The sequence below is a fragment of the Oryctolagus cuniculus genome, chromosome 9 (genome assembly GCF_964237555.1).
Source record: "Oryctolagus cuniculus chromosome 9, mOryCun1.1, whole genome shotgun sequence".
Classification (NCBI taxonomy): Eukaryota; Metazoa; Chordata; class Mammalia; order Lagomorpha; family Leporidae; genus Oryctolagus; species Oryctolagus cuniculus.
The window spans coordinates 80,610,824-80,633,478 of record NC_091440.1 but is presented as its reverse complement, the minus strand read 5'-3'; the positions used below and the strand labels follow the sequence as shown (position 1 = coordinate 80,633,478).

Below are 22,655 nucleotides of genomic sequence, written 5' to 3'. Positions count from 1 at the left end.
ATGTACAAGTGCCACTATGTATATATCAGTGGATCTTGATGGAAGCATATCTCCCCAACTAGCACATAAGTTCCTGGGGAAGGATCCTTTCCCTTGTCAGCCTGTATTCTCCATAGCGTGCTCAATAAAGTTTTCAAAGTTGACATGGCATCTACAAGCACATAAGCTAGGCATAATGGAAGCAAGAGGCATTTTTATTTCCAAGTCTCATTTCATCTCTGTCATCTGAACAAAGTTAACTCTCCTTGTTTTCTGAGAAGAAAATCTATTTGATAGCTCAATGTAATCATATCCTCAGAGAAAAATTGTGTTCATTTCTCAAGAGCCACACACAGTTGGGCATTTGAGGAGTTTCCAGTAGCTGGGCTGCACACATGCCAGTCATTAATCTAGTGATGACCCTGGATCAAGACAAAATTGATTTCTTATCCTGAGATATATGGAGAAAAAAAAGAAGCATAAAAATCTATTATCTGGATAGCTTTAAACTGTGACCTACTTAAGAAGCTAATGCACTAGTGATGTTCATTCATTAATTAAAATTCTTTTGTATGTAATTTCTATTAATATTTTATATTCATATTTTTATAATTTTTTTATTTTTTGACAGGCAGAGTGGACAGTGAGAGAGAGAAACAGAGAGAAAGGTCTTCCTTTGCCGTTGGTTCACCCTCCAATGGCCGCTGCAGCCGACACGCTGTGGCTGGCGCACCGTGCTGATCTGATGGCAGGAGCCAGGTACTTATCCTAGTCTCCCATGGGGTGCAGGGCCAAAGTACTTGGGCCATCCTCCACTGCAACTCCCTGGCCACAGCAGAGAGCTGGCCTGGAAGAGGGACTACCAGGACAGAATCCGGCGCCCCGACCGGGACTAGAACCCGGGGTGCCGGCGCTGCAAGGTGGAGGATTAGCCTAGTAAGCCGCGGCGCCAGCTTTATATTCATATTATACATCATCTACTACAGGCTTGTATACCCATTGCACTAATATTAGTAATTAAAAACCTGTCAGTAATAGGGTTTTTAATCAGAGGATGTTGAATCCTGGTATGAAATTTGTCACTTATGTTGAAATTTTATGTTTTCCAAACCTTCATCTGAATTAGTTCCTTTTAGTTAAAAAGCAACAAAGCCAAGTGGCTTGTTGCTTTTCATTAGCTTTGAGATCAATGGGTAAATTTTATAATACTGTCCTAAAAGATGGATTTTTAGTTATTTGTAAATATGAATCAAATCCCCTGTGGTACTCAAAGATTAAATTATTTCTTAGGTTATGTCAATTTTCAAATGATTGTACTCAAATGTATAATTCACATGTTGTTTTAGTCCCAATTTGCCAAAAACCTGAATAGGTTATGTCAGAGTTGTGGCTGGGGGGACTGGAGTCCTAAGATGGTCAGCAATGGAATGGACTGTTAGGGACCATGCCCTTGTCAGGGGTCAGCTGTTTCCAGGAGAATGGAAGGTGCCAGAAATCAGAGGTACAGTTATAAGCCTTGAGAAAACATTTTGAAACTAGAATGCTCTTTTGAGTTTCTTTTTTTAAATCAGCTAAATTTATAAGGAAAGCAACAAAGAGATTAAATACTTGCTTAAAATCAGGGCCGGTGCTGTGGTGTAGCAGGTAAAGCTGCCGCCTGCAATGCCAGCATCCCATATGGGCACCAGTTTAGGTCCCGGCTGCTCCACTTCTGATCCAGCTCTCTGCCATGGCCTGAGAAAGCAGTAGAAGATGGCCCAAGTCCTTGGGTCCCTGCACCCACGTGGGAGACCAGGAAGAGGCTCCTGGCTCCTGGCTTTGGATCGGCCCAGCTCGGGCTTTTGCAGCCATTTGGGGAGTGAATCAGCAGATGGAAGACCTGTCTCTCTCTCTTCCTCTCCTCTTTCTGTGTAACTCTGACTTTCAAATAAATAAATCTTAAAAAAAAAAATACTTGTTTAAAATCAAAGGACTTGTAAATACCTAGCACCGCAGCTCTTCCCAGGCAAATTTTCTGCCACCAGGGCACACTGAAAATCTGAGAAACTTAATGCATTGGAACAGTTTTTATTTGATGAGGAAGTTTTCTGTCATTCAAAGAAGGCTTGGTAAGCACTTTCAACAGAGCAGGGAAAACGCAGGCTTAAAGCACAAACCCTCTCATAAAGTTCTGCCCCTGTGCAGGCTGGCGTGGGTTGGAAAGCAGACAGGATTAGGTTGGGGGCATGGAACTCAAGACACCATGAGAGGAGCCTGGAAGCCACTGGGTTGTGGGAATGGGAATGGTGCTGAGCGGCCTGACAGAGGGTTGGCAAGAGTTTCAGAGATTTTCAATGGGGCCAACAGGTCCATTCACCTGGGCTGGGGGTCAGATCCCTTTGTCTCAAGAAGTCAAGGCCAATAGCTTTCAGCCAGATAATGGAGCAGAGATCTTTACCTTCCTTGAACTCTTAGGAACTAATCTGAGTTTTTCCACCCACAATCTCCAAGCTCTCACCTCTGAAATAATTAGACTCATAAGACACTCATGTGTTGGTTCAGCTCTATGCATTGTTACTCAAATCAGGAAGAATTTAAAAGGCCTCCTCATTTCTAAGGGAACATATTTTCTGATCTTGAGCCCCAAATACCAATAAAGTCCTTCTGAGACCAACCACACTTAAGTTGCCCTACCCTCACATGTGCCCCATATCTGGATTGCATTCCTATGTCAGGATTCACCTGCCAGGACACCTCATTCCTCTACAGATGGGATAAGTCCCCATCTCCTTGACCTCCAGCTGGCAGAATCCCTTGTGGCAATTACCCAAGCTCTTGCACAAGCTCCTCAAACAGCGACTGCTTCTAATTGTTCTGGAATCATTCCATCCAGACATGAAGTAACCAACTGCATTCTTAGCCTAGTAGAAAGATCACGGGCTTTAGACTCAGCCAGACTACCTACCCAACACCACAGGACATCTTGTTCAAAGTACAGACTCTGCCAAAGCTGTTCCTACTCTAATGAAGCATCTCATTTCTGGTTGCATCACAAGATCCCACAAAAAGCCTGGGAGGATGATTTGCTAGAAAGATAAACTTTAGAATTTTTCTTTTCATGAGAATTTACCGAAAACTTTGCTCACTTTTCAAAAGTATTTTCTAAAATTCATGGTAAAATATGAATGAAAAAGTTAGCATTTTAATCATTTTAAATGTGTGATTCACTGGCATTAAGTATATGTATGTTATTTGCAACCATTCCTACCCCCCCATCTCTACAACTGTATCTTCTAAAACTAAAGCTCTATATTCGGTAAACTCTAACGCTTCATTCCCCTCCCTAGGGGAAACCAGAAATCAAACCAAGTGGCAGAGACCCAAGTACTCGAGCTATCTCACCTGCTGCCTCCCAGGGTGCACACGAGCAATCACCTTTATTTCGATTTACCTAAGTCTTTCTGAAAATGTCATGAAAATCTTCAATTAAAGATAAGTAAGATGTGCATTTTTAGATGAGATCTACTTTAAACAGATTTAAAAAGGGGATTCACTCAGAGCAACTAAATACTAAGTTACAGTTTATCGTAGAATAATAATTCAGAAATTTGGAAAAGTCTTGTTGTGTCAGCTTGGCACAATTTTCAGCAACTATGAAATGATCAGATTTAAAATCCCAGTGATTTCATGATACCTAAGATGCTCTTTTACAAATTGTAAGACAGCTCAGTTAGAATAAACAGAAACAAAATGTACAGCTTATAAATGGGTTGTTGCAAAGGTGCTGAAACTTACTATTGGTAGAACAGCTAATTTTTTATTCATATACTATTCACTGTTTAAATTGTATTTCTCTGGTATTTACAGATATTAACCAACTAAAGGCCAAGGACTATCATTGAATCATTATGTAATGTGTGAGTTGACAGTTTGTTCTAAGCTACAACATATTGAGCTATTGGCTATTGTCATTAAGGATTGATTATATATGGAAATAGCAAATATTCAGCATAGAAATTGAAAGGTATATTTTGGTCAATCTTTTTTTGGTTTCAAAGGCTAGTTGTTGATGTTTTCATCCTTCTGATGATGGGCAAAAAACCCCAAGGGAAAGGTTTAACCATTAAATTATATTTATGTCATTATCCTGTGGAGCCAGTGCGTTGTGGTACAGTGAGTTAAAACACCACCTGCTGTGCTGGCATCCAGTGTGGGCTCCAGTTCAAGTACCACTGCTCCAGTTCCTGCCCTTCCCTCCCTGCTAATGTGCCTAGGAAAGCAGCAGAGATAGTCCAAGTACTTGGGCCCCTGCCACCCACAAGGGAGATTCAGATGGCGTTCTAGGCTCCTGGCTTTCGTCTGGCTCAGCTATGGCCATTTGGGTAATGAACCAGAGGACAGAAGACCTCTGTGTCTCCCTCTCTCTGTAACTTTCAAATAAATAAAATTTTTTTAAAAAAAGTATCTTGTTTTACTAAACTACAGTACATTATTGTTTAGGTCATGAATCCACAATACTCATGGCATAGTTGGAATGTCTATACTGTGTGGATTATTACTGATCATTACATAACATTCTTGTTTAAGAAAACTATCAAGATTCTTCCCACTTAATGTGGTGGGTAGAATAGTAGGTATGAGTGAAACATAGCTAAATAAGATTTCCATATTCTCTGGCAACAGCTCAAAATCTAGTTAGGTAGTAGGTGGATGAAGGTTATTAGCTATAAGTTGATAGATTTGAAATATGACATATGTTACTTACAGAAAAATAATTGAGTGTCTGAATAATGCTACTTGTCCTATAAGTTTTCTTCAAGAACACAACTATTGACCATGCTGTCTTTGCCACCAGCCCCTAGGCTCAAAAGCGTCCTTGAGATGGCCATCACAGGGCTCATGATCGTTTTCACCCTGACATCAGTGTCCTTTTAGCTATGTCAGCAGTCTCAGCATTTCTTGACTTCTATTACTGGAGATTTGGTAACCTATAACCCACTCATATGGCCCCTTGGAACTTACTCCTCACTATGTGCTGCTGTACAGTGAGTGAACACTTGGTTTGATGGGTTGTGAGTGCTTCGTAGGAGCATTCCATTTCTGGATAGGGGCAAGAATCAAATTCTGAAGAAAACTGGGCCTCAAATGTCTCTAAAAGAAAATTTCATTATTACACTCAGATTCTAGTGTTGATGATTTTACCCTATTTGGATACCATCATGTCTCTATTCATGGATTATCCCAATAACGCTATATTTTATAATTATTTGCTATGCAATCATTACACATATTTTAGATCAAGGTCCTCAAGTGTAGAAACAATGGTGGTGTCATATAATGTGGGAGAAGTATTCTTATCTTTATCATAATTCCCATCAATAAACCAATACCACCACCCCCTTTTTGCTATGAACAGAACTGATATTTTCTGTCTTATGCAAAAAAGACAGTAAAGACATCTTCAGGAAACATTGTCCATTTTAAATTATGTGTTAGATATAATCTAAGTTAAAAAAAACACTTGAAATACAAACACAGCTTTCTAAAAAATAAAAGTACTCCAGCTCCTAAATTACCATCCTTAAACTTCTAGACAGAAGTTATGGAGGTGTCCTGGGGTAGAAGGTGGGCGTCTTCCATCTTTGGATCACTGACTTCTAAATCCAAGCCAAGAAACACCTCCTTAAGCGTTTCCTGAAAAAGTCAAGTATGACAAAAAGTCATACGCGATCTGGATCTCAAGATCATTCCTTCGTTTGGAGCAAACTAAGGAGATATTCACAGTTTGCCATGATGTAAGAAACACTCTGGGAGACAAATCTACAAGAAGGGAATTTCAATTGGGAGAACTTCAATAAAAACCTATCATCTGGCAGTTTCTCTCCAACTTCACTTAACAAAACCAACTCCATGTTTATAACACTGTGCTTGGTTTTATTTTAAGCCCCTGACTCAAAAGTTATTTTGCCTTCATTCATTTGTTTGAACAGCAGTTATTTAGGAAACATTGCATCCTGATCTTTAAACATTTCACATGTTCCCTGAACTCCCTCTGTACTCTTTGTAACTTTGGAACCAGGTCCTTTCCTGGATGGAGCTTAGAATCTTCCAAAGAACATCTCAGACTCTTTTCTTAGCTAGAAATCCAGCAACATCCTTTATTTTTTCTAAGATTTTATTTATTTATTTGAGAGGTAGAGTTACAGACAGTGAGAGGGAGAGACAGAGAGAAAGGTCTTCCTTCCATTGGTTCACCCCCCAAATGGCCGCAATGGCCAGAGTTGTGCCGATCTGAAGCCAGGAGCTTCTTCCCGGTCTCCCATATGGGCGCAAGGGCCCAAGAACTTGGCCCATCTTCCACTGCTTTCGCAGGCCACAGCAGAGAGCTGGACTGGAAGAGGAACAGCTGGGACTAGAACCGGCGCCCATATGGGATGCCAGCTCTGCAGGCAGAGGATCAACCTACTGCGCCATGCAGCTGGCCCCGCAACATCCTTTAAATAATTCTCACTCTTTTGTTATCCTTTTATTGAGAATTCTGTACTGTCATTAGTTACTTATTGACATTGTTTATTGACTTCCTTATTAATTCATTCCCAGGCGCTTAGGGGATGTGAATTGGCTCTACTTTCCTGTCGCTCCCCCTCTTCATGGAGGAACGACACAGGACCCTGCGCTGTTCTTTCGTCTGCTCAGCCCTCCCCGGGTTTGCTGCTGGTTCTTCCCGGGTTGGCTACTATCCCTTCCACCTCCGTGGAAGGGCAGTTCCCCCTGGCCACATTCCCCACTTCCGCAGGGGAGCGGCACACCGCCGGCCGGCTTTCTCGGGGGCTGCACAGGTGTTCCCTCAGATGTTCCCCTTAGATGTTCCTGGTGCATGCCATCTCTCTCCTCCTTTATAGTCCTCCTCTGCCAATCCCAACTCGGCTGCCCACACGCCGAGTACGCTGCTCTCCTCCAATCAGGAGCAAGTCCTACAGTTTATTGGTTGAACTGGAGGCAGCTGTGCGGAAGCTGTTCACTTCTCTCCCAGCGCCACATTGTGGGAGAGCAGATGCATAGAATAAGTCTTAATTCCAGTAACTCAGTCCAGTCCGGGCTGCTCCCCACAGATCCCCCTTTCTTTTTATTTTTTGGCGTTGATATGCGCCTGTCTTCGGTGTCCCGCGGCACACACTCTGCTCTACTTGCTAGAGTTGCCACAGGTTCTTACAAGTCCTATCAATCAGGCAAACCGAATCCGGGTCCTCTCTTCGCCATGTTGTGAGGAGGTTTTTAGGCGCTGATGCGTGCCTGTGTTCGGTGCCCTGCAGCGCATGCTCTGCTCTGCCTGCAGGGGCTTACAAGCCCTAACAATCAGGCAAACCGAATCCAGGCCTTCTCATTGCCGTATTGTGGGGGAGACTTATTAGTATTGGTTCGTGCCTATCTTCGGTGACCTGCAGCTCATACTCTGGTCGAGCTGCTTGCTGGTGCTTTACTGCCTTAATCAGGCAGACCGAATCCAAGCCTCCTAATTGCTGTATTGTGGGGAGGCCTTACTGATGTTAATTCGTGCCTGTCTTCGGTGACCTGCGGCACATAAGCTGCTAGCCGCCCGCAGGTGCTCATCGCCTCACTTAATCAGGCAGACCGAATCCAAGCTTTCTCATTGCCATGTTGAGGGGAGGCCTTTCTATTTCTCTATTTCTCTATCTCCGGGCATTCCTATTTCTCCCATTTTACTTCTATCTTCCAGCATTCCTATTTCTCTCACTTTACTTCTAAACTTCTGTTTCTCTTATCCCCGCAGCTTCCCGGCGGCGCTCGCCCCGAGGCTGCTTCTCGGCACCTCGCCCCGCGGCAGCTTCACGGCTCTGCACGGCTTCCCGGCGCCTCGCCCTGCCGGCGGGCTCCCGGCTCTGCGCGGCTCGGCTTTGCGCGCACACTCCGCGGTCTCCATGCCCCTTCGTGTCTGGACCACGGCCTCGCACCAGCCCCGCGTTCCCTATCTATTCACGCCCCGTGCTCTCTCTGCACGCGGCGGCTTCCGCGAATGTTTCCGCCACCACCGGCATTCAGTCCAAGTTCCCCGGACTAACCTGGCGAATTTCAACCTGGCGGCCCACGTCTCTGCCTCTGGTTCCAGATCTTCGCCTCTTGCTCCCCGGGGTGACTTGAAGAATTCCAAGGTGGCTTATGTCTCCGCCTCGGCCTGCACTCGCGGCTTCATCCTCCCTAACATTTTTCTCTACCCGGTATGTTTCCTTAAGTTTTCTTCCAACAATATTCCTCTCATTTCTCCTGGCTTCTCCCCACAGTCCGTATCCAAGTCTAAGTTTCTTATAGGTTTCACTTTCACTTTCGACCTTAGAGATTTCTCCCAGCTTCCCCCCGTAGTCCATATCTGAGTCTATGCCTAGGCTTTCAATAGCTTCTTCCGGCACCTTTTTCATCCGGTTTTTCCCTAGGCTGTTTGCTAGTCTCTCTCTCCGGTATTTTCACATTTCTTCCCGTTTCTTCCCTCCTAAGTTTCCTATCCGAGTCACGGCACCATTATGTCGCTCCCCCTCTTCATGGAGGAACGACACAGGACCCTGCGCTGTTCTTTCGTCTGCTCGGCCCTCCCCGGGTTTGCTGCTGGTTCTTCCCGGGTTGGCTACTATCCCTTCCACCTCCGTGGAAGGGCAGTTCCCCCTGGCCACATTCCCCACTTCCGCAGGGGAGCGGCACACCGCCGGCCGGCTTTCTCGGGGGCTGCACAGGTGTTCCCTCAGATGTTCCCCTTAGATGTTCCTGGTGCATGCCATCTCTCTCCTCCTTTATAGTCCTCCTCTGCCAATCCCAACTCGGCTGCCCACACGCCGAGTACGCTGCTCTCCTCCAATCAGGAGCAAGTCCTACAGTTTATTGGTTGAACTGGAGGCAGCTGTGCGGAAGCTGTTCACTTCTCTCCCAGCGCCACATTGTGGGAGAGCAGATGCATAGAATAAGTCTTAATTCCAGTAACTCAGTCCAGTCCAGGCTGCTCCCCACACTTTCCCTGTGAAGCTTTTGGAAGGCACCATGGACAATTTAGCCTAAATTACTTTGTTTGCCAGCAGCAAAGGTTTTCACAGCAAAGTCTTTTAAAGAGAAATTCAAATCAAGGCAACAAAGTTTAGAAAGGCAGTGTACAGTGATTTGATGAACTAGCAACGAGAGAGATCTGTGACAGAGACAAAGATAGGAGAGAGAAGAGAAGGAGAAAGAGAAGAAGAGAAGGAGATAGAGAAGACTTTTCTTCAAAAACAGAATATCAATAAATAAATGTGGAAGGAATGGATACTACTCAAACATATTACCATTTGGTAATTCTCAATATTAATTTAGGTAAGCTCAACAAGGGATGCTAAAACCACTGGCTGTAAGGTTGTTGTGAAAGTGAATTATTCACATGATCTCAAAGTTTCACAATGCAAATTACCAATCACAAATGGAACATAAACCTTTACAATGAAGAGATACTGCCATTAGCCTCACCAACAGGGAAATCAGCTGACTTAATTTACCCCCTGAGGTGATGTAGTAGGTACATAATAGCACCTATGTAGTTTTCTTGCTCAAAATGAGAACTTTATCAAAGGATGAACAATCATAAGCATCTAGAATAAGGAACATTCTAGAAGACACAAAAAAGCGAATGTTATGAAAAAAAATAGGGAGAAGACTGTTCTAAAGAAAAAGAATCAAACACATTGGAAACAAATATGTACAGTGCAAACCTTGATGGGATCCAAGATTTACAAAACTCAATAAAAGACAATGGAAACATTTTAAAGCTAAACTGTGGTTTAGTTCATTTTGTGCTGTTGTAACAGAGTACTTGAAAGTGAATAATTTCTACAGAACAGAAATTCATTTGCTCACAGTTCTGGAGGATGCGAAGTTTAAAATCAAGGTGCTGGCAGATCCGGTTGTCCGATGAGGATAGTGTTCTCTGTAGAGGAGGAACACTGAATCCTTGCGTGGAAAGAGCAGAAGTGAGCAAGCGAGAGGTGACTGCTCTTTTAAAAGGGCTTTAATCCCACTAATGTGGGAGCAGCCCTCATGGCCTAATTGTCTCTTAAAGGTCCCACCTGTGACTATACCATTACATTGGCAACACTTGAATGGTGGAAGGAAGGAACGTATTCAAACTGCAGTGACTGTGTCAGATAATCAATATATGGAACTACCATGAATAAGCAGTGGTATTATAATTACATATAAGAAAATTCTTATTTATGAGTTGCTAATTCTTAATTAATAGTGGGGAGATGCTATTTACTTAAACGAAGGATAAAGAGTGAGCGAATGCCAAAATGTGTGCTTGAACGTCTTCTATGTACTTGGGGTAGGAAAGGGAAAAGCACTCACAAATCAATCTCCTCTCACCCCTCTCCTTTCTCAAGTAACACCTGGATCAAAGGAAGGAAAACAGTATTAGCACCTTTCAATATTCAATAAAATGGGAATTCTACTACTTTTGTCTCTCAGTGGATAATTGACCTATGCAGCTCAAATAATAGAAGATTGGAAGCCAAAGGATTCAAAAATTGTTGTGCCATTTACAAGCACTTCCATTGTTGCATTGCAATAAAGGATAAGGGTTAAACTCAATGAATCACTTTCTTCCATGTCTAAAAAGATTTAAAAAAAAAATTCTTTCTTTATTTTTTCTGCTGTGGCCAGCAGACCTTGATTTCTGTTGCTAGGAAACCTGGAAGGCACTTTTAGTCCTCTTGGAAACCACGCTTAATGCAATCACTGTGGCTGATTTGGTACTGGCTTTTGGCTTGATGCCAGCTCAAAGAAGTTTGGCTTCCAACCCTGGCAAAGTAAATGTAGTAGGGTCAACCAGCCCCAGGGACATTGTGGAAGTGCCTCAGGCCTTCCTGGAGTGAGAGAGGCTGAGAGCCACAGGGCAATGTCCCTCCCCTCTTCAAGGAGAGCAACGCCATTCCCATCTGCTTTAACATTAGTATCTTTTTGAAAACAATGTTTCATGAGAGCCAGTGGGTGGGTTGAGTGGATTAACAACAGGTGGAAAAGCTTTGGCCTAACCCAACACAAAAGAAAATTGGGTCTCGGATAAGTGACTTTCCCAAGTTACACAGCGTATAAATCCCCTCCTCCGGGAATAAACTGGGCCCTCTAACTCTCCTCTTTTGGTCTCCCACCCTTCCTGCGGCTCCTTATCATTCATCACCTGGCCCTACCTACCAGTGTGCTCCCTGTCTCCACATCCTGACCCGGTGGTCCAGCCCTGTGGAGCCCTGGCAGGCCCAGGCAAGGATAAGCCAGGAAAACTCTACCCACCAGCACAGGAGGGAGTACCTTGTAATCAACACATATATTTAATTCTCAGGGATAGTTGATGGTATTTTAGCCATACAGAAGAAGACAAGATTTTTCTCATCATGCTGAAGCTCCAAATAGAAACACAAAACTTCTATTTTATGAATTCCTAAGCATGGGCCTGATGGATTTCAGGTGTAAACTGATGCTCTCTAATTATCATACCCCCTCTGCTGATCAATTCATTAAATAAAGTTGATCCTAGTCTAGTAATAAATCTGAAAATGTGTCTTTAAAAAAAAGATTTGATTTCTTTATTTAAAAGGCAGAGGGATAGAGAGAGGGAAAAACAAAGAGGTCTTCCGTCTTCTGATTCACTCCATTAGTTAAGTCTGGGTCAGGCTGGAGCCAGGAGCCAGGAACCAGGAACTCATTCCAGGTCTCCTCCGTGGGAGGCAGGGTCACCTGCCGCCTTCCCAGGCACATCAGCGGGGAGCTGGATCAAAAGCGGAGTACCCAAGTGTCAAATCCACACTCTGATATGGGGTGCCAGCGCCACAAGTGGCTGCTTAGCCTGCTGCACCACACTGCCCACCCCTGAAAGTTTGCCTTTTGAATTCAAAAGCTAAAATTAAAATAAAAAGTTTTTGCCCTGGATTCCCATAGTTAATATTTCACTTGAGCCTTCATTTGCTTTGTAATCTCACAACCCAAATTTTCAAAACTTTGAGGAACAAACAATCCACCAGCAGAAAATTAGAACACAAAACAACAGTACACTTAGAGTTCTTAAAACTCCAGACAACAACATTCTTGTAGAACTTTTAAAAATAAGCATTTTAAAAGGGTTAAAAATAGACAAAAATGCCAGGCCAATCAGATAGTCTTGAAATTAAATAGACTAAAATAGGTAGATTTAAAAAGAACCAAGTTGAATTTTGAGAAATAAAACTTAAATTGACAGGTTAGATAACAAAGAACTGAAGAGAGAATTTATGAATGGCAAAATATCTAAGGACACTCTACTGCATAGAACGAAGTATGAAGCAATGCAATGGTGCAGAAGCTGGAGGCTTGAATGACAATCAGGAATATGTGTCTCATAGAAATGTCATAGGGATATTACTGTATGCTGGGAGCTGGGAAATAGTCCAAGAAAAAAGCAACTAAAAGTGTCAGAAAAAAAAGTTTCCAGATTTGTGTAGCATATGAGGACTTCAAAATGTTCATGGACAAACATTTTGAAATCTGTGTGTATGAGGGAAGGGTCTTCAAAAAGTCCATAAAAAGAAAACTGTATCAGGGCTGATGTTGTGGCACAGTGGGTTAAGCCACCACCTGCAAGGCCAGCATCCCACATGAGTGCTGGTTCGAGGCCCATCTGCTCCACTTCTGATCCAGCTCCCTGCTAATGTACCTGAGAAGGTGGCAGATGATAGCCCAGGTGCTTAGTCCCCTGAACCCATGTGGGAGACTTGAATGGAGTTCCTGGCTCTTGGCTTTGGCTTGGCCCAGCCCATCCAATGTGGCCATTTGGGGCATGAACCAGCACATGGAAGATATCTTTCTTTCTGTCTCTCTCTCTCTCTCTGTGGCTGTGCCTTTCAAATAAATATTTTTTTTATTTTTTTAAAAAAGTGAATCGATTTCAAAATATTTTGCACCAAAATAAACTTATCTTTTTTTAAAAGATTTATTTTATTTATTTGAAATACAGAGTTACAGAGAGAGGCAGAGAGAGGAAGAGAGAGAGAGAGAGGCCTTCCATCTGCTGGTTCACTCCCCAGATGGCCGCAATGGCTAGAGTTGCTCCGATCTGAAGCCAGGAGCCAGGAGCTTCTTCCAGGTCTCCCACATGGGTGCAGGGGCCCAAGGACTTGGGCCATCTTCCACTGCTCCCCCAGGCCATAGCAGAGAGCTGGATTGGAAGTGGAGCAGCTGGGAGTAGAACTGGAGCCCATATGGGATGCTGGTGCTTCAGGTCAGGGATTTAACCCATTGCACCACAGCACCAGCCCCAAACTTATCTTTTAATTCCATTTTTCCTTGAACTTGATAAAAGAAAAAATACCCCTAGGTGATAATTATGATAGTTAAATTACAGAACACAAAGTCCTGACTCCTGGCTTTGGCCCCAGGCCCAGCCAGGGCTAATGTAGGCATTTGGAGAGTGAAGGAAACAGTTTCACCAAACACTCACTATATATCTGTCCCTTTCTGTCTGATTGCCTCTCAAATGAATAATTTTTTTAATGTTTGTGGAAAATGTAATTAGAGATGCTTATTTTAGTGCAAAATTTTTTTTGCATGAGGATTATTCAAAAGGTTTATGGGAAATGATATTATGAAAAAATTGCATGAATTTCAGTTTTTTGCACCAAATTGAACTTATTTTTATCCATTGCCTTTTTCCACTTTTTGAAATATCATCATATATTCTATTCAAATGTGTATAGGTCATTGATAAAAATTATCCACATATTATCCATTACAAATAAATCCATCACATGCTAAGCAAATGGTATATTATTATCTGACTTCAATGATATAAAATGAAAAATTAAAACCAAGATTAACCCAAAATCTTGCATATCTTTGGAAATTTTAAAAAATATGTCAATAAAGAAATAGCAATTGTGATAGAGGCCAAAAAAAAAAAAAGGTCCACTAAACATCCACATTCTAATCCTTGGAATCTGTGGCTGTGATAGGTTACATGGTGAAGGGTTATTAAGGTAGCAGATGAAATTAATGTTGCTGATGGAGTGTCCTTAAACTAAGGAGCCGAACCTGTAGTAAACAGGTGGGCCCACATAATCATAGCAATCCTTAAATATCTACGTGTGAGAGTGAGCGAGATCTGAGTGATATGTGAGCCAAGGCATGCAGAGGGCCTCCGGAAGCTGAGAAAGATTAGGAAATTCAGTCTTCCCCAGAGCTGCCTGCAAGAAACACAGCCCTGTGAACACCTTGGTTTTAGCTGCAATAATATGCACATGTGTCTTCTGTTTTACAAAACGATGTTTGCTCTGATTAAGCCACAAAGTTTTCAATTGTTTTTTTAGAGCAGCAATAAGAAACTAATGCACTTGTGGAAATTTAAGCCTTTCTATAAAATGACTATGAAAATGTGCTATATCAAAAGATTTGAGTTTCTGCTAAGGCAGTTATTAATAGGAAAGTAGCCTTCAAAAGTACAAATTGGGGGCCTGGGGCTGTGGCGTAGTAGGATAAGCCATATGGGCACCAGTTCGAGGCCCGCCTGCTCTACTTCTGATCCAGCTCTCTGCTATAGCCTGGGAAAGCAGTAGAAGATAGCCCAAGTCCCTTGGCCCCTGAATCTGCATGCCTGGAACCTGGCTCCTGGCTTTGGATCAGTTCAGCTCAAACAGCAACTATTTGGGGAGTGAACCAGAGAATGGAAGACCTTTTTCTCTGTCTCACCCTCTCTCTGTAACTCTACCTCTCAAATAAATAAATTTTAAAAATCTTAATAAAGTACAAATTGAAAAAAATCACATATAATGAATACAGCATATCACTTAAGAGTAAATTCGGGGGCTGGTGCCATGGCACTCTAGGTTAATCCTCCGCCTGCAGCGCCGGTATCCCATATGGGTGCCAGTTCTAGTCCCGGTTGCTCCTCTTCCAGTCCAGCTCTCTGCTGTGGCCCCAGAAGGCAGTGGAGCATGGCCCAAGTGCTTGGCCCCTGCACCCGCATGGGAGACCAGGAAGAGGCACTTGGCTCCTGGCTTCGGATCGGCGCAGCTCAAACCATAGCAGCCATATGGGGAGTGAACCATCGGAAGGAAGACCTTTCTCTCTGTCTTCCTCTCTCTCACTGTCTGTAACTCTACCTGTCAAATAAGTAAATAGAAATCTTTAAAAAAAAAAAGAGTGAATTCAAGGAAAATGGAAGGAAAAATCATAAAAAGAAAATTGGAAATTAATGCAATATTAGTAAAGCTAATATTTATGACAGCCCATGACACTCTAGGCACCATTATATGTGCTTTACACATATTAATCCATTTAATCCTTGAAGTAACCCTACACAGAGTTGTAACTGATCCTTTTTCAGATGAGGAAACTGAGGATCAGAGATTAAGTAATCCCCTTGTATTAGGCTCTAAAGTCCATGCTCTTAGCAGCTCCATTAGGGTTATCTTACTAAAGAGGAAGTAAAAATTCAATAGAGAGAAACAACTCCAGAGTTGTTCCTTTTCAAGGACTAGGGAAACAGAGCTCTGGCCACACATGTTCAGGAAACAGTGCCTCGGTTTCAGAGGTGTGGAACTTTCTGGTAGGTGTGCTCTCTCTCCCCAGCCAGGCACACGGTTCTTTAGGGATACTTACTCATCCTCATCACCCCACACTCCTTCAGAGTTTCACATTTTTTAAGAAAATTAAAAGCGAGGTCTGCTTCCAGAAATAGTGGCGATGAACCATTTTGGCGGCACCATATTATGTTTGCACTTTTAGGTGTTTAATTGTTAAAAACAAAATTGTTCACTTGGCTTTTCATTTTAATAAAGAGAGAGGCAGTCAGTAAAGAACCATTCACATTCACAGGGAATGACCTGCACCTGCCTCTGTCACTTCTCTGAGCCACGTGCCCAAGACTGAGCCTGTGCTGAGCCCCTGTTCTTTACCAGGGGACTTGGCCATGCCTGAGAATTGGCTGGCAATAAGCCAAAGCCACTTGGCCTCCATCTTCCAACAATGACCATCCAGAGGTCAGCCTGCAGCCACCTGGAGGAATACCCAAGGAGTACCCAAGCTTGCTCTTTGGGTACTTATTGTAGCTTTGATGGTTGCTGGTTAAACCCAGGTGTTTGGTTTGTTTGCTTTTTGCTTTGTATTTGTTCCGCTGACAATCTAGATGGAAGCAGGGGCACAGGTGATCAGCATGTCCATCATGAGCCATTACCCAGAGAACCCCAGCTCCGGGTAACCAGCAGTGCCCTCTGCCTCTGCTCATGGCCTTGTCCCCTTCCTCCCTGGAAGAGTCGTTCAGGCTGTACCGGAACCAATGTGATTGAAAAGACACTGCAGTAGCAAAGACGCATGACTAGATATGGAGGCACACAGGAAGCCACAAGGGAAGAAGCATTTTATTTCAGCTCCACTGTTGATCTTTCGCAGGAGAGCTTTCCATGAAATGGCAGTCTCCCTGAAACTCTTAGAGAGGTGGCTTTGTGACGTGGGGAAGGACACCTCTGCTGAAGATAATTGGCTTGGCTTTCCTGCCTTCATTCGGGATATCCATTTTCCACCGCATAATCTTCCCATTGTCCACCCTGATTCCTGTTTGGTTTGGCTGTGCTGGCTACTGGCAGCCTTCCACCACTCTAAATGCTCCAGACTCTGCTGTGCTGGGCTCACTAAAATAACATCAAGCTTTCCCTCCTGCTCTGCAAAAGGAGCCAAATGCCATGCAAATTGTGCAACTTGTTTCTGGTTACCAGGAAAATGTAAAGGAATCCCAATGAAGCAAAAAGGTTGACACAATCCTTTCCAACATTTGAACAAAAAAGGTATTTTTAGGGCCTTAGATTTATGGAAGTCAATTCTCCAACTCCTTGCCAGACTTTCAAACACCTATTTTTTGCATTACATTATTTAAATACACAGTAAATACTTGGTGGCTCTAACACCAGCTCCATATTGAGCAAGACAGCCATGGTCTTGTTGAGTCTGAAAGGCAGAAGTTCCATTTCTAGCACATAAACTTGAACTAGGACTATGGTACGAGTGCCAATGAGGTCCACATTTTGACAGCTGGACAAGTAGGCCATTTATTCAGAAAGACTCTGAATCCATGCCAAGAGTCAAATGCAGCCCTTTTTAAAGCCAACCAGGCTTGAAATAGAAACTTTTAAACTGACTTGATCAGTGTTCTGCATTTGAGGGCATAAGGATGTACGTGATAACTTGGGAATGGTGGGAGGGCTGGGTATTTCGGTCTAGAAGGATGAATTCCTCTCTGGGGTTCCTGCCACGATCCTATCTCACTTGCGCCCTCCATAAGAGCTTACATTGTTTACTGAAAATATTATTTCCTTGCAACAGAAATTTAAATGTCAGAAGAAAACACAAAAGGAATATATAGCAAATGAAATACAGAAAGCCTCTTGGATAAAACTTCACAAACACATAGGCATAAAGTGAACAATCAGATTCGCTGAATAGATGTTAGCTACTAAGACTTATGCTAGGTTCTAAGGGGATAAACATGGTTCATATACATTCCTTCCTCTTGAGTTTGGGGAGGGCAGGCCATGTGGTAAGGAAGGAGTAGAGACGATCTCAGATGATGTATGTGCTATAGAGATTCAGAGGGCAGGGTAGCAGGTGGATTGCCCTGGGCCAGGAACCGCCACTCTCCCTGCACAGCTGCAACTGCTCTGCTCTGATGCCCGCAGGCACTGTCAATCACTTCTGGACCACTGGGCTCTGGGCTTTTCTCTCCTTGACCAGTGGTCCTTCCACCTCCTGTGACTAGCTTGTTGCAGGGCTGTCCTAACATAGAGCTATTGGCATCCTAACCATATAGTTCTCTCCAAACAGTGCCTTGGTAAGAGTGAAAAAGTCACCCCTTTCCGAAAACACTTGAATTTCCTCATGCGTAGCGTTTACAGTCTGTATGTTGCCTTATAATGTGTACCTTTGTTCAGTGCACAAAGACACGGAGATCCAATGCTACAGAAATCAGAAACCAGAAAGCCAGGCACTGCTTCTCCAGAAACCCCTTACTGCATGCATCACCTAAACCTTGGCCACAGAACCGGACCCCCCTTCACGAATTCTCTGTGAAGTGTCACCTCTGGGAGCCTATGCTCTTTTTTCCTGTCTAGCCCCAGTCTGGGAGTATACCCATCCACCCCGGTCATCAGACAAACCTGTACCTGTCTCAGTCCAAATGTCTCCTTCAAGTTCTCTCTCAAAGAGCCCCTGGGCCCCACGCAAATTGAAGATAGAGCTGACACCTGTTCATGGTTGCAGAAAACACCAAAGGAATGTGAACCTCCCAAGGCTGGTACACAGAACACCCAAGCCAGTCCTGACTTCCCAGCTGTGCTCTCTGAGGTGCCCCTGAATCCACCCCAGACACTGCCAGGCAAATGCTAACCGTTAACAAATAGCCTTGTAGCTCTTCTCCAAGTTGTTTTTCCTCTCTGGACCAGAAAGGACTTTTCTGAGCAACTTCCAAGTTCAAGCTGAGGGATTAAGTTTGAGTCTGAATGGATCCTTTCTCTTTTTCTCAGAATTACAGGCAAGTGAGTGGGCTCTGCTGGAGAATGGCATTCATGGGAGCTGGGGGGTTAAATACAAAAAGGAATGAAATGGTCTCTGTCCTCACACAACAAATAGAAATAAAAGTACTTCACATTTACAATTCCCGAATTATTTTCATTTCTATGACATTGACATTGTTTAATATCCATAAGAGCTTTGAGAGACAGATTATTACAAGGGGAGGTATTCTAAAAGTTCATGGAAAATGTATATTAGGAAAAAAATCGTTGCCTGAATTTCAAAATTGTTTGCACCCAAATCAACTCATCATCTAATTCCAATTCTTCCACAAACATTTTAAAGTTTCCTGGTAGGTATTTTAAAGCTACAGTGGATGAGGGTCAGAGAAGGTAAGCCCATGAAGTAGTAAGAGTTGAAGTGGAACTTTGCTCTAGGTGTTGTCTCCCGCTGTCAATGCAGGCTGAGCTGCAGTCTGGAGAGGAAATAGCTTGAATGATGCCACAGGATTGGTGCAAAGAGTTGTGGGCCCAGAAGGGGAGGGCGGAGACCCCCGGAGGGTGCCTGCCCTGAGGGAGGGTTTCAACTGGCAGGGCCCAGTCAAAAGGTAGATGAAGCAGGTCAGCAAGAGGGTGGTGTGGACCAGGCCAGGCAACGTGTGCAGAAGGGAGAACTTCAGGCCTTACTGAATGTCCTGTGACTGTCAAGTGCAGCTGGACTGGAGGGCAGTGCATGTAAAATGAGTGCCATGGGCATGGGAGCCATGGTGGTCGACCCGCTGGGGTTTGTGCCTGGGAAACAGCAATGTTGGTTTAGCAGCAGGGTGAAGAGGGCATCATCAGAAGGCAGAAAGGGCAACAGAGGACACTCCTCCATCCTCTTAAGACCAAAAGTGCAGGGTTGAGGATCCAAACTAGGGCGGCAAGGCCAGGGCTACAAGCCAGGGGAGAAGGGCTAGGTCACAAGGAACACATCATCTCTGCATTTGAGGGCGGCCAGAGAGGATTTTCCAAAGTAATCAGCGTAAGCAGGTGCATTCCTTTTCATTGGTGGATTCCTATTTTGCAAGCATCCCCTTTTGGGGAGGCCAATATATGTTTTTTAAACAAAGCAGATTAAAGCAGAGCTGACAAAGAGGGTTGCTTTTGTGCAGTTTTCCAAAGTGGAGCCCCCAGGTTTCCCAACTTGGGAAACTCTTCTGGGGAGTGCATATGCTGTTGAACTGTATAGTATCACTCCATGGACGCATTCTCTTTGTTTCTTTCCCCCCTGGAAAATAGAAATCAAGATTCTTTCACATTTTCCATGACTGATTGCAGCCCAATATTGCTCTGTACCTGGTCCTATGGATGCAAATGTTGGCCTCACATTTTTGCTCAGTCAGCAGGTGAGCAGGTGTTCCCTGAGCACTGATCTTGGACACATGCACTTTGACACGCTGGGAGGCAGCAGTGACTGACAAAGTCTCTGAGCTCAAGCAGTATGTATACCAGTGGGGCAACAGGCAATGAAGAGATATGAGCAAACAATAGCTTTAGATATAAGCAAGTGCTTTGAAGAAAATAAAACAGTGATGGGGGAGGAAGGAGCTGTGGTATAGCAGGTAAAGCGGCTGCCCACAGTGCCAACATCCCATATAGGTGCCTGTTCGAGTCCCGGCTGCTCCACTTCCCATCCAGCTCTCTGCTATGGCCTGGGAAAGCAGTGGAAGATGGCCCAAGTCCTTGGACCCCATATCCCATATGGGAGACCTGGAAGAATCCCCTGGTTCCTGGCTTTGGATCGGCGCAGCTCCAGCCATTGTGGTCATTTGAGAAGTGAACCAGTGGATGGAAGATCTCTCTCTCTCTCTTTCTTCCTCTGCCTCTCAAATAAATAAATATTATAAATAAATAAATAAAACTGTAATGGGTTTGGGAGTCCCAAGGAGGCCTGGCACTCTGAGGAGGTGCTGTTGGACTTGTGGTCTGAAAGACAAGGGAAATTCTAAGTAGATCTGGGAGGTGTACATTTTAAACAGCAGGACCAGCAAAGGCCTAGCCCATGACCCTGGTATTTGATCAGTGTGTTGGAGAACCAGACAAGGCCTCGGAGCTGCAAAAGCAGGGTGAATGAGTGGTGGAGGGGTAGCCAAGTAGTTCTCCTTAGTCAGGAGCAGTCACATGTGGCCCTATGGCTGGGTCAACCAATGGGTGTCTTTCTAAATATTTTTGGAATCTGTCAGTGGAGTGAAAGGATCCAGCTGACACTGTAGGTTTTTCCCAGACTTCTATGTGAAGAATGGACTTTAAAGGGACAAGAATGTAAAGAGAGAGGCCAGAGAGGATGCTGACCTGGTGTACTGTTGAATGGAGGAGAGAATAGGACTACAGATCTATTTTGGAGGTAGAGTCAGCAGAAGGCACTAGCAGACTTAAATGCGATATTGTGGAAGAAGAGTAACAATAGAACTCCTACATCTTTATCTTGAGCAATTTGGCAGTCGCAGGTGACATTTACAGAGAAAGGAAGACTTGGGAATTGATTTGGTCCAGGGCAAGGGCTGGGGACTGTGGGCAGGAATCAATGTTTCTACTTTTGGCTCTTAAGCAGCAGCAAGGCAAGAAGCGATGCTGAGTGAGCAGCTGATGGAAAATTAGGCTGGACATATGGATTTTTTAAATTAAAAGATCAATAAGTAGTATCTTTGAATGCTTATATGTGCTTGGCACCACTGAGAGGAAAATACACTCCATTGTCGGAAAAGTGCGTCACCGCTGAGAGCTGGTGCCAGAACAGCGCAGAGCAGAGGCAGGGGCAGGCTGCACCTTCGGGCTGCATCGTGGGATGGACCCACACACACCTGTCTCCAAGAATAAACTTACTAGCATAACCACCTGGCACCCTCTGTAGAGTGCCAGATTTTGGCACAAATCTGTCTGAAACAACACAATTAAGCTTCTATGAAGCCTGGTACAGTAAATTCGCAAGGTTAGAGATACCATCATGACATCCAGGTACCATTCCAAAAGCATCACTCTGCACCCAAACAAAGACGCTTTTCAGTGTGGTTTGTATTTCATCTCAGATAGAAATAGCTGTGTTGGAAGACAAATTACTCATGGGTTGTAAGTACTACTCAGACTAACTAATCATTTTTGTGTATCTCCATTATCTCCAACTGTTTAATTTCATTGAAACAATTCTTGAAGCTTCCAATTCCTAAATGAGTCAGTTTAATGTTAACAATGTAGCACCATCATTATTCGCATTATTTGTTTTGTTTATGTTGTGTTGCAGTTTTTTAACATTTGCTAATTCTGAAGAGGAAGCCATGCCAAGTACATGAAAGACACGTTTCTTGCTAGGATTAGTTTGGTTTGAAAAAGAAAAGGAAAGGAAGACAGGTAGAAAAGAATAAAGTAGTTCATAAAAAAAGAAAGTGAAATAAAGAAAAGAGAAGGAAAGGAAATAAAAGGGAGGGAGGGAGGGAGGGAGGGAAGGAGGGTGGGCCATCCCAATCTGCCTCACTGTCATGTAAAATCAGTAGGGACAATAGTGTGCTGATGGCTTTAGTAGTCACCACCAAAAGGATGCTCATTATAAATATCATCTGCTCTTTCTTCCACATATTTACCATTCTTGGGGTATCAGTCTCAGAAATCTAGACGGGGAAAGTTGTGAGAATTGTCCATTTTTCATCTACTCATTCCCCATAGAGGGAATGTTTTCATCAGGCCACCAGCATGGTCTATGAAAGGTGAGGTGGGCTCTGTGCTGTGCATCTGGGTATTTATTCTCTTGGCAAATATTTATGTTGGTGTCTTTCATGAATCCACACTGTTAGAAGCTGCAGATACACTTGTGAAGAAGAGAGATACGCCATTACCTTTGCTTGTGCTTTAGTAAATAAACAGTTATGTGGATATTAATAATAAAGAAAATGCAAACACTCAAAAGTATGCATTAATTAGAGGACACATAATGAGAGAACTATATGTGGGCCTGGGAGAAAAGAGGTCAGGAAAGGTTTTGTAGAGGAGAGATTGTTTTACTGAGACTTGAATGATAAGTACAAGTGAACCAGGAAAAAACCGTGTGGGGTGATGAGGATGAGTAAGTGGCCTTCAGGAACTGTGTACCTGGCCATGGAGATAGGGCAC

At 43.6% G+C, this 22,655-nt stretch overlaps 1 protein-coding gene across 6 annotated transcripts in view; it reads right to left on the bottom strand.

The window, feature by feature from the left end:
• The window catches only part of STARD13 (StAR related lipid transfer domain containing 13), a 583,995-nt gene that overhangs the window by 503,198 nt on the left and 58,142 nt on the right, over positions 1–22,655 (bottom strand). The window contains exon 2 of one of the 6 annotated variants that reach the window (XM_070049031.1): positions 5,535–5,652. The exons of the other annotated variants lie outside the window; for them this stretch is intronic. The gene's annotated coding sequence lies outside the window, so the exon portion shown is untranslated. The remainder of the gene's footprint in view (positions 1–5,534; positions 5,653–22,655) is intronic. 6 annotated transcript variants of the gene reach the window in all.